Consider the following 16435-nt stretch of genomic DNA (forward strand, 5'->3'; position numbering starts at 1 on the left):
GGCCCTGTCCTGGGACGCGCCTGCCGCGTGCGCAGCGCGCGGCCACATCCGTTTTCCCTATCTTGTCTACCTCCAAAAGAACAACGATTCAGATGCTAGCAGCCTAGTTCACGCCAGCGGCCCTAGTTCACGCCGGCGACACACCTAGCGACCTACACGTCCTCGCCGGCAACAAAGCCAGCGGCCCGCAACACAGACAGCCTCCAAAATGAATAGTTTTGTTCGCCAACAACATAGCCAGCGGGCGGCAACACAGCCAGCCTCCAAAATGAACCTGTTTCTCGCCGGCACAGAGCGAGCGGCCCAGCGAGCGGCACCAATGCTAGCCTCCAAAAAAGAAAGGACACGTCTGGTCGGACGACCTAGTTCAGGCCGTCGGCGTCAAACATCTCCTTCTGCCTGGCCTCTAACCATCTCCTCGTCTTCTCGCTCATCTTCGTCAAGTCCACACTCATGATCACAAGGGCCACCTCCTTCGCTTTGGTTGCGGCATTGGTGGCCTCGATGTCGAGCTGCCTCTTCCTGGCCTCGACATTGGCGGCCTCGATGTCGAGCTGCCTTTGCCGGGCCACCTCCTCCAGGTCGATCTTCCTCTTCTTGGCCTCCTCCTCCATCTCTAGCTTCTTCCTTTGAAGCTCCAGGTATTGCTTCATTTGGTCGTCCTTGCTTTGCTTCTTCTTCTCATCTCTCATGTCCTTTCGAGACATCATGCCATGCAAAGTCTTATGCAAGGCCATGGATGCGGCATCACGTATGTCATCCACCTTGGAGTTGGTCTTGCCCCTCGGCCTCTTCAACGCCTCGCCATCTCCACCTCCAGCGAAATTGGCCGTCTTCTTGCCTCTCTTCCTTTGAAGTTCACGATATTGATCCTTGAACTTAGGGAAATCGTTGATGATCGTCCAACAATGCGTAAGCGTGAATGGCTTGTTGTTGTGCCGGGCCTTGAATGCTTCCAAAGATTGAAATGCCTACACCACATGATCAACAAGATTTGCACATGCAAACATATACAAGGCCGAATCAAGGAAAGGACTAGGATAAGGAGAGCATACCATGTCCACAATGCCGAGGCCACTCATGGGTCGTGCTTCAATGCTCTCCAATGCGGTGCAATACTTGTTGCACTCTTGTTGGATGACCAACCACCTCTTTTGAATTGAGGTGATGCCTCGGTCGCTTGTGATTTGATAGGGCTCAAACATCTTCCTTTCATGGGAAGTTTTGTGGACTCTTGTCCAAAAAACTAGGCCCTTTTGTTGCGCGCCCGTCCTCGGATCTTGGCTAATCTCCATCCAAGAGTTGCAAATCAGCTTGTCCTCATCTTGGGTGTATGAACTCGTGAGAACGCTCTTCTTCTTCTTTTTTGCTTCCGCTCTTTGGGTGAGCTCGTCGATGAACAATGGCTCACCACTAATATCAGTGTCATTGACTTCATATTCATCGCCATCACCTTCACAATAGATGTCGTCGTCTCCATGCCACGAGTCACCATGGTCGTAATCAGCACGGTCGTCGGCCTCTTCATCAGCAACGAACTGGGCGCGGCCATCCTGACTTTGGGTCTCGTCGGGATCGTAGGCAGGGACATGCCCCCATTGTAGATCACGTCCTCAATGAACTGGTCATAGGTGTTGTCGACTGGTGCCATTGGTGTTGGCATTTCGTCGAACATGACGCGGGGGGACGGCATGGTGTCCCCAAACGGCGGTCGTGCTTGCTTTCTTTGCATCTCAACGGACGCCCGACCGCCACTGCTGGACCCAGGTGCAACGTTAAGGTCGATGTAGGCTGAGGGGCATGGGGTGGAAGGTGTGATCACGCTCACGTCCGCCGCCCCGAGAAACGGGTGTGGGCGTCGTGCCTTGGCGGGGGGTAGCCGGGCGACACAGCCGTGGTCCGCGACGTTGGCGACTGGCAGTGCGGAGACCAGGCAACCGACTAGCCTATGCTTGCCAGGCCGATGGCCGCTGCAGAGAAACCGGTCGGACGACAAATGCCAATCATGAGGAGGGCGTGCACTTTGTTGACGATGGCCTCCTTCTCCTCGACCTCGATCTTGCGCCGCGCGGCCTCCATCGCATCGCGCTAGGTGACGAACTTGCACGCGGCGGCGTTGTCTTTCACGGCCGCCCTCCGGTTCCTCCTCTTCGCCAATTCCACGTCCAACTTGGCGATCTCCTCCGGTGTGCACTCCGCCCGCGGCTTCCTTGGCACCTTGGCCTTCTTCTTCTTGGCCATTCTGGGTTGGTTGACAGCCGGGCCGCCGGACTTCGGGTGGGCGTCGGCCATGGATGGGGGAGAGAGAGGGAGACGGCGAAAAGTGGGAGGGTGTGGGGGAAATGGCGCCAAAAGGGGCGGGGGTGGGTTTTACTTTGTGCCACCGACTAGCGGGCCAGGGGCGGACGAGCGCACGCGTCCCGCCTGTCCGCGCACTGTCCGTTTCACCCCAAAATCGGCGCAAAGTTAGTCCAGGGATGGGTGGAAAACAGACACAAAACGGACAAATGTCTGTTTGCTCCCGCGTGCTCGGCCATCTGTTTCGTCCCTTTTGCCCCAAACGGATACGCGCGGACATGATGGGGTCGCGCGGTGGAGTTGGCCTAAGGCGCACTGATCCTGACAAGGTTCCATCTACACGCAGGTTTCTCAAACAAGGTTTGGGATCTTCCAGAAAGGGAACAACCTATCTACTCTGGAATCTCATTTGGAATATCTATCACTTATCTGTAGTGCCGCCGCACTTTTCCTCGTGGAGCTTGGGTCCTTTGTCGGGGCCTCAGACCCCCAGCAAGCAGGAGACATAGAAGGGGGGTTGCCGGAGTATAACTCCTTTCCTATTTTTCCTGGTCATGTTGACGGAGCCCCCGAGAGCACCTTTGGTGAAAACGTGATGCTTCCGGGGGGGAGCGTTCTGCTGGAGTGCGCGCCTAGGATCCGGGGCCCATGGGCACATTATCGACCGTTATGAACCTCTCCGTGGAGGTGCGTCAGCCGGAGTATGTGCCGGAGGCCTCGCCGGAGCCCCCAAGCACACCCTCGACAGAAGCGCGCTGTCCTGGAGCGGTGCGTTAGCCTGGTGCCTTCGGGTTCAAGGTCTCCGCCCTCCCTAGCCTGCCTTCATGCAGTGGGGCACTCGAGCAGGCGTCAGGAGGCCGTGGTGAAGTAGAACGACCACCATTTAGCCCTGCTTCGAGGGTCTGCAGTGGTGTGCTCCACCTCCCAAGATCTGACGCTCAACTTGCTTGAATCCGTGAAGAAGCTCTCAACCATCGATCCCCCTATTTGGAGCGCCAAAGATGTCGGGAAAAAACCAACAATTATGGGAAACTCGAGGAGTCCCTTGATTGTTTGGCGGGGAGAGGGAGGTATGGCGTGGAGAGCGGAACCAGCGATTGATACGTCTCCAACGTATCTATAATTTTTGATGGTTTCATGCTATTATCTTGTCAAACTTTGGATGTTTTGTATTCCTTTTATATATTTTTTGGGACTAACTTATTAACTCAGTGCCAACTGCCAGTTCCTGTTTTTTCCGTGTTTTTGACCCTTTTAGAGGAGGATTTTAAACGGAGTCCAAACGGAATGAAACTTCCAAAAAGTTTTTTTCCGAAATAGAAGACGATCGGGGAACTTGAGAACCAAGGCAGGGGGCCACCAGGGACCCCACAAGCCCCCTAGCCGCGGCCAGGGGGGATGCGCCTCCCAGGCTTGTGGGCTCCCTGGGCCTCCTCTGCCCTAGGTCTTTCGCCTATATATTCCCAAAAATTCTAGAAAAAATCAGGAGATCATCGAAAGTACTTTTCCGCCTCTGCAAGCTTCTATCTCCACAAGATCCCATCTGGGGCACGTTCTGGTGCCCTGCCGGAGGGGTGATTCGGATATGGAGGGCTTCTTCATCAACACCATGCCGTCTCCGATGATGCGTGAGTAGTTCACCATAGACCTACGGGTCCATAGCTAGTAGCTAGATGGCTTCTTCTCTCTCTTGGATCTTCAATACAAAGTTCTCCATGATCTTCATGGAGATCTATCCGATGTAATCTTCTTTTGCGGTGTGTTTGTCGAGATTCGATGAATTGTGGATTTATGATCAGATTATCTATGAATCTTATTTGAGTTTATTCTCATCTCTTAATTGCATGATTTCATATCCTTGTAATTCTCTTCGAGTTCTGGGTTTTGTTTGGCCAACTTGATCTATGATTCTTGCAATGGGAGAAGTGCTTGGTTTTGGGTTCATACCGTGCGGTGACCTCACCCAGTGATAGAAGGGGTAGCGACGCACGCATCGTGTTTTTGCCATCAAGGGTAAAAAGATGGGGTTTTCATCATCGGTTTGAGTTTATCCCTCTACATCATGTCATCTTGCTTAAGGCGCTACTCTATTCGTCATAACTCAATACACTAGATGCATGCTGGATAGCGGTTGACGTGTGGAGTAATAGTAGTAGATGTAGAAAGTATCGGTCTACTTGTCTCGGACGTGATGCCTATATGTATGATCATTTCCTTAGATATCATCATGACTTTGCGCGGTTCTATCAATTGCTCGACAGTAATTTGTTCACCCACCGTAATATTTGCTATTTTGAGAGAAGCCTCTAGTGAACACTATGGCCCCTGGGTCTACTTCACACGATATTTTCAGCCTTACTCTATTACTTCGTTGCACTTTCTGCCTTCAAATCTCACTTTGCAATCAATCTTGAAGGGATTCACAACCCCTTTATAGTGTTGGGTGCAAGCTCTTTTGTGTTTGCGCAGGTACTCTGGACTTGATGAGATTCTCCTACTTGATTGATACCTTGGTTCTCAAACTGAGGGAAATACTTACTGCTCCTGTGCTGCATCACCCTTTCCTCTTCAAGGGAAAAAACCAACGCAAGCAAGTCTCCATCAACGTGTCAATTTCTCGCACTGTTGTTTGAGAAGTAGCAGAAGGATTTTTGGAGCCGTTGCCGGGGAGGATCAAGTCAAGAACTCATCCAAGTAAGTGTCGCAAACTCATCTCTTGCATTTACTTTTTTTTGCCTCTCGATTTCCTCTCCCCCACTTCTGAAAAACAAAAATTTACAAAAATATGTGCCCTTTTCTTCGTTTGCCTTTTTTGTTTCCCTTTTTCGTTCGCCCTTTTCTCTTGCTTGCTCTTTGTTCGCTTGTGTGCTTGCTTGCTTGCTGAAGTCACCATGACTGAAAACACCAAACTTTGTGACTTCTCGAATACTAATAATAATGATTTTATTAGTACTCCGATTGCTCCCGCCACTAGTGCGGAATCATATGAAATCAATGCCGCTTTGCTGAATCTTGTTATTAAAGAGCAATTCTCCGGCCTTCCTAGTGAAGATGCCGCATCCTATCTTAATACCTTCATTGAGCTTTGCGATATGCAAAAGAAGAAAGATGTGGATAATGATGTGATTAAATTGAAGCTTTTTCCTTTCTCGTTGCAAGGTCGAGGAAAAAATTGGTTTTCGTCTTTGCCCAAAAATAGTATTGATTCTTGGAATAAGTGCAAAGATGCTTACATATCCAAGTATTTTCCTCCAGCTAAGATTATCTCTCTCCGTAATGATATCATGAATTTTAAGCAACTTGATTATGAACATGTTGCACAATCTTGGGAGAGAATGAAATTGATGATTAGAAATTGTCCCTCTCATGGCTTGAGTCTTTGGATGATTATACAAATCTTCTACGCTGGCTTGAATTTCTCTTCTAGAAATATCTTGGACTCCGCCTCAGGTGGAACATTCATGTAAATCACGCTAGGAGAATCCACAAAACTCCTAGACAATATCATGACGAAGTACTCTCAATGGCACACTGAAAGGTCACCTACTAGTAAGAAGGTACACGCTATAGAAAAAATTAACTCGTTAAGTGCTAAGATGGATGAGTTAATGAATTTGGTTGCTAGTAGAAGTGCTCCTTTACGGGTACATCCATCGCATGCTTATATAAGAGGCTCCTGATGCTCTCTCAATCGACGATCGCCACTCCTTGCTCACCTTGAAGCTAGCTAGTGAACCTAAACCACCCAGAGTAGTCACCTTCATCGCCTCTGATGAAGATGCCCGCCACAGCCTTCCAGTTAAATTCGCCTCGACCACCCACTCCTCCCTAGGGATTTCCTTCGCGAGTAGCCCTAACCATCATCGTGGGCTCATTTCCCCTTCAACTCCTTCCCATAGCGATTCATGAGCAAAGCCCCGTGTCTCCAGTAGCTCACCCCACCATGGTTGAAGTCCTGCTCGACCTCGAGTCCTCTGTCGCTCCCCTCGAGCTCCATCACATGGGGTCCACCCTCCTGATCAAGCCGGTGTGCCTAGCATCAGGAATGGCACCCCCTAGCACCAGCAATCATCACTTGAGCGACCCTTGTCTCTGTCCAGGAGCGAAGAAGGAGGGTGACAAATCAGACAAGTGGGATCCACCTCTCGGTAAGCCAACCTAGTTGTCAGGTCTGCGACTCTCCCTTAGGTGTGTTCCCTCTAGGGAAACGTACTTCTTTAAGTATGCTTTCTGTTCCAGTAAGCGTATTCCCCTCAAAGCGTTTTCTTTTCTCTGATTTATTAAAAAAAGGCTTTGACTGAACTTTGACTGCCTCTGACTTTTAAAATACAATTTCAAATGAAATAATTCTTTTCGCACATTCCTCAAATTTCATGTAGTTTATTTTATGATTTATTTCAAAAAAATCAAACAACATTATTATACTATTTTCTAATTTTGAGTTAATTTGAATATTTCCAAAATAGGAAATTGGAGGGAAGATAAAATCTCAAAGTTTTGGAGTGCACCCAACTTTTCTGCATACTCAAGGAAAGCATCTTGAACACTGATGTAATATAAGTTGAGAGGTGGGTTGTTTTGGTATAAGTGCATGGCTATGTTAATGAAATAGAACTATTTCATATAGAAAATATTCATGCATAAATGGAAATGGTGAGAACTATTTTTTATTATACATGAACTACATGTGATGCTCTACCATATGCCACACATGCCTATGCTAGCTGATACGTCTCCAACGTATCTATAATTTTTGATTGTTCCATGCTGATATATTATCATTCTAGAATACTTTTGGGGTATGTATTTACCATTTTATATTATTATTTAGCACTAACCAATTGACCCAATGCCCAGTGTCAGTTGTTGTTTTTTGCGTGTTTTCACTTTTCAGGTTTTCCATGCCAAATGAAGTCCAATTGCCCTAAAACTTTTTGGTGATTTTTCTGGACCAAAATAAAACTAACGATCATTGAAAGAAGGCTAGAGGCCTCACGAGGGGGCCATAAGCCAACAGGGCGCGGCCTGGGGGCGCCCTAATGTCTTGTGCCTCCCTCACGGCCCTCCCGACTCCGTTCTTTGGCTTATAAATTCTCATCCACCCTAAAAACACTACAGGGAATTACAAAACACTTTTTATGCTACCGCAAGTCTCTATTCCGATGGGAGGCCATCTGGAGCTCCATTCTAGCACCCTATTGGAGGGGTGGACCATGGAGGGCCTCTTAGTCAACCTTGCTGCCCTCACGATGATGTGTGAGTAGTTTACCATAGACCTACGGGTCCACAACCAATACCTAGATGGCAATCTCTCTCTTTGCTCTTCAATACAATGATCATCGCATGTAGGTACCCGACCCAAAACAAGTCAAGCCTTTATGTATTTGTTCCATCCCTGGATCAGTATGCTGGCACACACAGTACATCAATGTGTATATCAAAGTGCAATCACAGGTAAGTAATGTAAAACTGATATATACATCATGAGTCTCAACGGAAACAGACAAATGGGGGTGGAGTCCCATCAACACCAATGGCAGGTTGAAAGTAGACCCTAGCCCTAAATCATACTCTTACTCGTCATAGAAATATTTCCCATGATATGTTGCAACCGTGTAGCTCAATACATTGAATGTACTCATAAGATCACATATGAAGGCAGTGGAGGCAGTGGAGGCTCTATGTCTGAGTTTTTGCATAAAAGCCAATTTTGTACTAACTCAAAGTTAATGAGATTTCTTTCTACAAAGATAACGTCATTAATGAGATGGTTCCGCCAACCAAATTATCATTATCCAAATTTTTCATTAATCCCTTGTTCGTTTGATGTATGAAGTGTTGAGAATATCCAAATAATCCAATTCCAGTCACTCAAATTGCCGTAACCGGGGACATGGCTAACTGATTAGATTAACACACTATAGAGGATTGCACACTTTTACTGCAAGACTCGGTCACCTCCCTTGAAGTCCTCGCACTACATGGTGTTGAGAACAGGAGGAACGAGACACGGTCTTTCCAAAGTACTCAACTATGCTAGAGTCCTTAATAGCTTGTGGCTGCACATGGAAGCTTTTGGTCTCGAAAGATCCATCAATCTCTTTGAGCCTGGGTGGCCTTCCATAAAACTAGGTGATCACTCGCCAATCCCCTAGATCCCCTCGTAAAACTGGGTGGTCACTGGTCAATCCCCATGGTCCCCTCTTGAGTCCGAAGCACTGGATGATCACTAGTCACTCCCTAGGATCCCCTCTTGAGTGTGTATAACCGGGTGATCACTAGTCAATCCCTAGGATCTCTTGTTGAACTGGATCATCACTAGCCCATTCCTGCAGGTAGTCCACCTAGAGGTGTATTGAAATCGTGAAGTCTTACGGTCTTGAGATTGATCCAGATATTATTATCACACTCACATCTCACATGAGACACTCATACCAATCCCCGTCCACTAAAGCATAGCTGTGACCAACTTAACCACGATTCTCGAGGATTTGTGACAAGGGTATGGGTTCCTACCTCATGATTCTACTACAACCACAAGTTTCAATATTCCTACTAAATGCAAGAGGAAAAGTGGCACTAATGCAATTAAAACATAGGTATTCAAAGTATGATCAAAGATAACTTGCCTCGTGTAGTTGATGAAGATAAATCGCTCTCAGAAAAACTTGATAGAACTATTCGGCACTCTCCGATGAAATCTGTATAGTCAAGCATTGCATTCACATAAATAAACGCATCTAGCAAGCAATTCTATCAAACAAAATGACAATCCAAAACAATAAATAAAATAACAATGAAATCAAAGAAAACCAAATAAAGACCCAAGGAGAAACCATCTCACACAATAGCAATCAATACACACAAAACAACACTAAATTAATATAAGTAACTATTCAACACTAAATAAAATACAATCTAAATAAGACAACACAAAGCAATTTACTAAATTACTAGCTAGGAAAAAGGAGCTAATTTAAAAACTATTTTAACTATCTAGTTATCACCGAATCAAGTATAACAACAAGAGAACAATTAACATAACCTCAAATCAAAATCAAAAACTAAATTATTGCTATTTGACAAAATAACAACTAACTAAATGAAAAACTAATAACACCAATTATATTACTACAATTAGTAGCTAAGCAAACAAAATACAGAACAACATCTAAACAATAATTAAAAAAACTATCAAATGTATTCTAACGGAAGTATATCATAACATGTTAAAATCTACAAAAAGAACTAACTAAAATAATTCAAAATGACAATTTAAACCTAAATTTTTGAATATAATAAACATAACTCACTAAGTACTACTGCAAAAACAAATCGCTAATAAAATACAAAAGCAATCAATCAAAAATATGTTTTTGACCTCAAGACATTCACAAAATAGTGATATGATCAAATTTGAGAAAATATAAATTTATGATTTTCAAACATGAAAAGTTTTTGGATCTATAGAAACTACACATTTGTTTTGAAACCATTGCAACTGAAATCACTCAATTTGGATAAGTAGACAATTAGATACGATTTTTCTAAGATTGCTATTTTTCTGGAAAAAAAGTTATGGGATAGTTTTGGATCTCACTGGAGTTGGTCGCCGGAGTTGAGGAAGAAGATCGGATCTGATGAATCGGTGGTCATTGGAGGAGGGAGTGCTCGGGGCGGCATAGTGAAGCTCGATTGGAACCCAGGGAATGGCATGTTGGGGTTGGCCTCATCCGTTGGCGCAGTGGAGACGCCGCCAGAGTTTATAAACTCTGGCGAGCTCGTGCAGATGACGTAGTTGAGGAGAAGGGAACCGGACAAGGGGAGATAATAATTCAAGGTAGCAGTATTTATAGTCGAAGGGTTGTGTCGAGGTGTAGTGGACAGGGTGAGAAAATCCGGCATGGCTGTATTTTTTTCGTCGGCGTCGATCACGGTCATTAAGGACTTTTAATGATGGGGAGGAACGGGAAGGGAAGGATTCGTGGGAGAGGAAGCTTCTGGGAAGATGGGGAAAAGGAAAGAGTTGGGAGGGCGCATCAATCACGGCGGCCATGGTGGAGCTAGTAGTGCTGGCTGGGAGCGCCTCAGGTTGAAGACGACCTGGTCGTGGGCTGGGTCGTGATAGCGTTTTTTTACTACACAGAAAGAGAAAATAATAATGAACGATAAAGAAAAGATTTATATAGACATATTATATATAATATTTTTTTAAATAAAATTTCCCACACCATGAACATTTTTATAAAGACATCCGAAATATTTATAAAAATAAATACATATTTCACAAAATTCAAAAAATGACTTTGATCCAAAGATCAAATACTTTTCAAATGTTTTTTTGAGTTTATAAATACAAATAACATTAAAATTTGCCTCTGGTTTGGGGGGTCATGTTCCTCCACTCATTGTTTTTAAAATTGGCGAGAGCATTTGAATTCATCCAAATTAAGAAATTGAAATGGATCAAATTTGTAATATATGGAAATACTCCAAATGGAACCTTTGAAGTACTTTCAAATCCCATTTCAAATTATTTATTTGAAGAATTCATTTCATCTTCTCTTTATGATTTTAAATTTGAATAGGATTTGAATTCAAAAGCAAGGAAGAAAGTTTTGGGAAAGTCATTTTATTCCATCTCTTTTATTTTCCAAAAGTTTTCAAATTTCAATCAATTTCACACAAGCATTCACACAATCAATCAATACAGATAAATTAATATAACATTCCAAAACTTAGAGTTTTGGGATGTTACATCACATCTTCGCTTTGATCTATATGATGTAATTTCTTTTGTGCGGTGCGTTTGTTGGGATCCAATGAATTGTGGGTTTATGTTCAGATTATTCATGACAAATATTTGAGTCTTCTATGAATACCTATATGACAAGTTAGCATGCATGTGCAAGCGCACATCTCGATTAAATATGTTTTACTATAAAAATTATTAATTCTGTCATAACGTAAATTTACTTTTTGAACATTTGTAATCTCACGCAAAATGCATCTAATTCCTAACTTGTAGAAATGATTGAAAATATTGTGCTTTATAAATCAGTAGGCCCATGTCCATTGCTTAGCAAATACAATTTATCATTAACTAATTGACAGAAAATCAATCCATCAAGAAAATTTTAGTGTGGCCTATGACCATGCATGCACCCCTAGCTAGTGCATCTCGACAACCAATGTCATCACAAACAACTCTCGAGCATCCACACTGCCATATAGATATACATGTATAACAGATAAAATTGTGTGTCATTTATCACATCCATGACCTCTTAAAGTGTATAACTAACATAATTCACTAGTTATTTCGATCTTAAGAGTCACCATTGTATCCAAACTGAAGTAAATTCGAGGTGTAATAACTCCAACCAAGAAAAATATATATTCAATCTTATTCTCTTCTAGGTCGTGCCTATGAAAGGGTCATTGCCAATAAGCACCAGGAAAAAAGATATGCAAGTATATGCACAGAGGAAATGCAAATTAGTAGTTTCCACATAAGCTCATGAAATGAAATAATTCATTAAGGTTCTGATATACAAGTTTGTCCATCTAAGAAACAAAACGTTGCTAGTTAAGAAACCAAGCTGCAACAATATAACATCCTCGTCCCTGTGACTGCTCCAAGCAAAATCAAGTGCTCATGAAACCAGCATGAGAAACTATGCGGATGCGCAAACCACTCAAGGTAGAATCACCCTTACTCATAATCTAGAGGCTTTTGTGGTGATTTATTTTTCATACTTCCAAGGCAAGTTCCAAAGCAATGAAGGTATTTGCAACCTGATATTTGGAAGCCTGGGATGTATCTGACCCATTTTTGCAAAAGCAAAGAAATTAATCTCTAGGAGTATTAACACATTTCACTGATTATGAACACAATTCTGCAAATAAAAAGGAAAACATGAGAAGGAGATTAACAAACATAGATGTACATATGGTACATAAATTTGCATCTAACCTTCTCACCTAGTTCCCGGTCTGCAGTATGTTGTCTTGCTCATCCAACCTGAGCTGATAAAGAAAGTTCCTTGTAGCACTTTATTGTGAGGATATAACATGAGTCAACAACAAATTTATCATTGTTATCCATGGCAAGATAATAGATCATTCATAAATATATATTTTGTTGGTTGTTGATTACTGGAAAGTAATACCAATATATACTTACAAGTTTGGGCATATTTCTTCGCCATGACAGCATCTATTAGCAGAGGTAAATCATAATATGATAGACATATATTACTAATAGAAGATATTAAGAAAATACTACTTTAATTTTTATATTACTTAAGTTAGAACAATAAATTTCTTCCATGTCCCGAAACTTCTCATAGATCCCCCCCCCAAAAAGACCAATAACAAAAAAACTACAAATTCAAATCTATCAAACAATCATGCACTTAGGATGGCATCTTACTTACTAGTTAGACAACCACCGTAATCAAGTAGACAATTACTTGAATACAATCAGTATCAATTTTGAGTATGAAACATGAAACTTTCTGAAATGATGAGTACTTATTAGGTCTCAGAGTAAACATATAGAAACTTGACACTGCAGACATGGGCGATCGACTTTGAAACTCCACTCGAATCACTCCATTGTTTAAGCATGTGCAGTTAGCTACAGCAAAACAAATTACAGAATCTGACTCCTTGCACATTATTTAGGGAGTACCTTACTTTCTGTTCTTGTTACACTGGAAGCAATGTACACTCTAAGTGAAAAAGATACAATGTTCATCATATATGAAATATGACAGTATGTGACAAAATATATAAAGTCGTAGATTTTAATGCACTACTGATATTCGGTCGTCCAAACTAATATAATAGTTTCTCACCTGCAAATCTTTCAGCAGTTGTGCTAACATATCAAACATCTTCTTGATATCCCTTACCTGAATTCTGTGACAACACAAATCTGAACTCGAAAAAGAAAACCACACCACAGGACATCTACGGACTATGTTAGACAAAAAGAGACTCAAAACACATACAAAGGAAAATGAGGCACCTGTTTAAATAAGCAATTTAAACCATGCTATGCAGAGCTCGACATATCGCCTTGCGGACCTGGCTCAATATTTGTATTTCTTCAGGCCTATTCCTTTGTTGATATCAAATTAGTCATGTTAAATTTCACAAAATAAATGTTCTTACAAGATTCACAACTCAAATCTTTTGTGGATTCTAACCAATAAGATGGAATTCAAAATCATATTTTAGAACTGTGCAATTTCTGAGTGTAATCTGCACTACCATTATTAGTCTAAAAAATACTAGTCGGCAAAGATACCAAGATAATTTGTGAATTACATACTATTGCCGAGGGGACAACAACGTATGCAACTCCTCTCTACACATGTGAAACATAAAGAAATACATGTTATTGACATGATATATGTACTGTATAATATTTCAGCATTCAAGCAGTTTCTCATAGAAAGCAAACCATCACAATTTGCACAACTCCAACAAGCCATATAATAACACATACAAATTTCCATAAAGATTCGTTCAAAGCAGAACATGTGAATTGAACACGGTTTTCTTTAGAAGACCAATTGAAAGCGAAACCATCAAACATGGCATCGGCGTACAACGTTCAGTGCAGATTGCAAGAGAAACCCATAAAAAATGTTGCACTGTAATTGGTTGTTGACCCAAATTTACTTTGACATATCTAATACTAATCTTTTACTTTGACATACCTAATACTAATCTCTTACTGCTAGTATATTTATAAACATCTGTAGCATCATAGATTGTTGCACAGCTGCACACCATGTTATTTCCATACTCTGACGATCACAAAATAATCTCATATAGAGAATACAGAGAAAACCCATTTTTCACACAGCCCAATATGACCAGAAATCACATACAGGGAGCAAATCCTCATCTAGAAAAAATAATTAGTCTGCTACTTATCTTCATTGGCTCACCATTACGAATGTTCTTCTATGTTATCAATAGAAAAAAGAATTGAACCCAAAGCTCTCTCCATTCCCCACGGCTGGAGGTCTCCTCGTCCCCAGAACATGCCTCCGCCACCAGATCCCCCATGCTCAACATTCCTCACTGTCGAAGCTCCCCGTTCCTCGCCAGTCCATTGTCATGGGCTCACGGTGACCCCGATGGCGTGGAGGGAGGGAGGGAGGTAGGGAGAGAGGAAGGTTGGTAGGAAGAGAGGGTGAATATGTACCTCGACAACACTGGTGCCCTTGCTCGGCCGCCGCCGTCCGGATCCAAATCGTTGTTGTTGTCCTGATCCAGTACAATAGGAAGAACTCCCGACGCTAGAGCCACGGTGGCAACGACTGCCATGGCTGAAGTGCAATAGACGCGCCCAAGTGGAGCTAAATGGTGGTGGCCACGTGCCGAGGAGGTGGCGGAGATGGTGGCGGCATGGGAGATCAGCAGTGCTGGGTTTTCTTGGAGGCGATATGGTGGAGGGGGTATGTTGACGCGTGATTTGGGAAGATGGAAGGACTGGAGCAGAGGAATTAGCGGGATAATTATCTGATTTAACGTGATTCGGGTAGATTTGATCCGTATTGTGGGCGAGGCCGTGTGGATCGGGGACGCGGAGCACTATGATCATTGGCAGACCACGGGAGTCTGCCGACAGAACATTTAGTTTCAACCGTTGGTCTGACTGTAGCCTGGTGGATGTAACGTCGACAGTTAGATGTTAATAAGTGGGTCAGATCGGACGGTGGGGATCATCTTCTATACATTTTTTTCGTGTGACTATAGGGGAATTGATGTTTGCTCTTTTAATAGTAGTATAGATTCTTATGTGCACGATTATGATAGCTTCGTAATTCTCTCATATCTATTGAAATAGTTTGGCCAACAAGATCGATATTTGTTCGGTGAGAGAGGTTTGTTGTGGTAAGTTCAACCTGGCGAATTTCTACATCCCAATGACATAAGGGGACAAGATGTGTCTCTGTGTTGCTGCTACTAAGGATAAAACGACGGGGTTTATTCATATTGCTTGAGTTTACTTTGTATACATCATGTCATTGTTCTCCATGCATTGCTTTGTTTTACTTAATACTCTAGATGCATGCTGGATAGTGGTCGATGACTGGAGTAATAGCAATAGGTGTAGGTAGGAGTCATCCTATTTGTTCATGGACGTGATGTCTATGTACATATGATCATTGCCAAGAATATCACATAACTATCCTCTTTTCTGTCAATTGCCCAACAGTAATTTGTTTACCGAGAGTATGCTATTTTTCATGAGAAAGGCCATTAGGGAAAGCTTGTTGGGTAACGTAGTAGTAATTCAAAAAAATCCTACGTCATACCATGATCTATCTAGGAAAAACCAGCAACGAGAGAGGTTGTAGAGCATCTTCATACCTTTGAAGATCGCTAAGCGGAAGCGTTACTAGAACGCGGTTGATGGAGTCGTACTCGCAGCGATTCAGATCGCGGAAGATTCCGATCTAAGAGCTGAACAACGGCGCCTCTGTGTTCAACACACATGCAGCCCGATGACGTCTCCTACCCCTTGATCCATCAAGGAGAGAGGAGAGGTTGAGGGAGAGCTCCGGTAGCACGACGGCGTGGTGACGATGGAGCTGCGTGGTACTCCGACAGGGCTTCGCCAAGCGCTAGGAGGAGGAGGAGGAGGAGAGGTAGGGCTGCGCCGAGGGAGGATGGAACTTGTGTGTTTCAGCCCTAAACCCCTTGGGTTTATATAGGAGGAAAGGGAGGAGGGTGCACCACCCTTAGGGTTTCCCTAGGTGGTGCGGCTGCTGCCCTAGATGGGAGGGGCGGCGCCCAATGCAGCCCCCACACCTAGGGTTTGCCCCCATTATCCCTTTTGTGTGCCTTGGGCCCTTGGTGGTGGCGCACCAGCCAACCTAGGGTCTGGTTACCATGCACTTTTGGCCCACGTAGCCCTTCGGGGCTAATGGCCCTTCCCGGTGGACCCCCGGAACCCTTCCGGTGGTCCCGATACAATACTAACAATCCCCAAAACACTTCCGGCGATCAAATCTTCACTTTCTATATATGAATATTTACCACCGGACCATTCCAGAACTCCTCGTGACGTCCTGGATCTCATCCGGGACTCCGAACAACCTTCGGTAAC

The 16435-nt window shown here is 43.5% G+C and overlaps 1 pseudogene; it reads right to left on the bottom strand.

Annotated features, from left to right (window-relative positions):
* Positions 1 to 362: 362 nt before the first annotated feature.
* Positions 363 to 16435, bottom strand: part of LOC123408377 — a 59944-nt pseudogene continuing 43871 nt past the window's right edge.

The sequence above is a fragment of the Hordeum vulgare genome, chromosome 7H, assembly GCF_904849725.1.
Source record: "Hordeum vulgare subsp. vulgare chromosome 7H, MorexV3_pseudomolecules_assembly, whole genome shotgun sequence".
Classification (NCBI taxonomy): Eukaryota; Viridiplantae; Streptophyta; class Magnoliopsida; order Poales; family Poaceae; genus Hordeum; species Hordeum vulgare.